The following is a 1,262-nucleotide window of genomic DNA, read 5'->3' as shown; positions in this document are numbered from 1 at the left end:
AGATAAGATCAAGACCGATCATCGGTAAGCAGATTAAATTATGGACAAAATCACGCTGCTTGAACCTGAACGAAACTTTCGGGCATTCTAGCCTAGTTACCATGGCTTCATGGGTAGCATTATGTACCTTTAGGTCATAACCTAAGGTTACGATCTTCAATCCTAACTCATGGGCTTTCTCAAATGCAATAAATGAATGCGATGCTCCCGAATCAAATAAAGCATTTAAAGTTTGACCAGCCATTTCACAGTTACCTCGAATGAGTGTCTCAGATCCTTCTGCACCCACAGCTGAGGTGGTGAACACCCGACCAGTCTGTTGTGCTTTCCCAGCACCTTGCTTTTGCTTCTCTGGACAACTTGCGGCTTTATGCCCCGCCTTTCCACAATTGTAGAACAAACCCCATCCGGCCTTGCATGGTACTCCCGGATGGTGACTCCCACACCTAGTACAAGCTTGATCATTCTGAAGCTGCTTCCCAAACCTTTTCCCTTGGGAGTAGTTGTTGTTGGGCCTCCTAAAAGAACCTCCCCTCTTGAAAGACAGACCTCTAGGTGCAAAGCTCTTCCGTCGGTTCTGTGGAAATGATCCTTTGTGACTCCCTTTCTCAGCGGTTGCCCTTTTCACACACTCCTCAGCAACCCTACACTTGTTCACTAATTCGGAGAAAGTCCTAATCTCCATTGGTCCTACTGAACTGAAGATATCACTACGGAGTCCTCCTTTATACTTAACACACTTCCATTCCTCATATTCCACCGGTGTCCCTTGGCACATACGAGAGAACCTGAACAGCTCCTCAAACATGTCAGTATACTCTGATATGGACATAGTACCCTGCTTCAGCTGTAACAATTCAAGCTCCTTGGCCGTCCTAGCAGAAGTCGGAAAGTACTTCTTATAGAACTCCTCAGTGGCATATCTCAAGAAAACCATTTAAAAATCAACTCAATATCAACCGATTTAACTCATTTCCAAATCTTTAAAGAATCGGTTCAGTAACAAATCATTTATCAAAACCAAGTCAATTAAAGCAACCCAGGCTGAATTTCAAGAGTATTCTATCTTTCACATCATCAAAATAATTGACTCGATTCAAACCAATCTTCAACGGATTAAACTCATTTCAAATCTTTAAAGAATTAACTTCAAACATTACATTTCACAAGCCACATAACAATTCAGCCAAACCAACATCCATAGTCATTCGAGTCAATCAAATAATACATAAGGCAGATACAATCACCAAATACACAATATC

Source organism: Arachis ipaensis, chromosome B09 (genome assembly GCF_000816755.2).
Source record: "Arachis ipaensis cultivar K30076 chromosome B09, Araip1.1, whole genome shotgun sequence".
Taxonomy (NCBI): Eukaryota; Viridiplantae; Streptophyta; class Magnoliopsida; order Fabales; family Fabaceae; genus Arachis; species Arachis ipaensis.
This window is presented reverse-complemented; position numbering follows the sequence as displayed.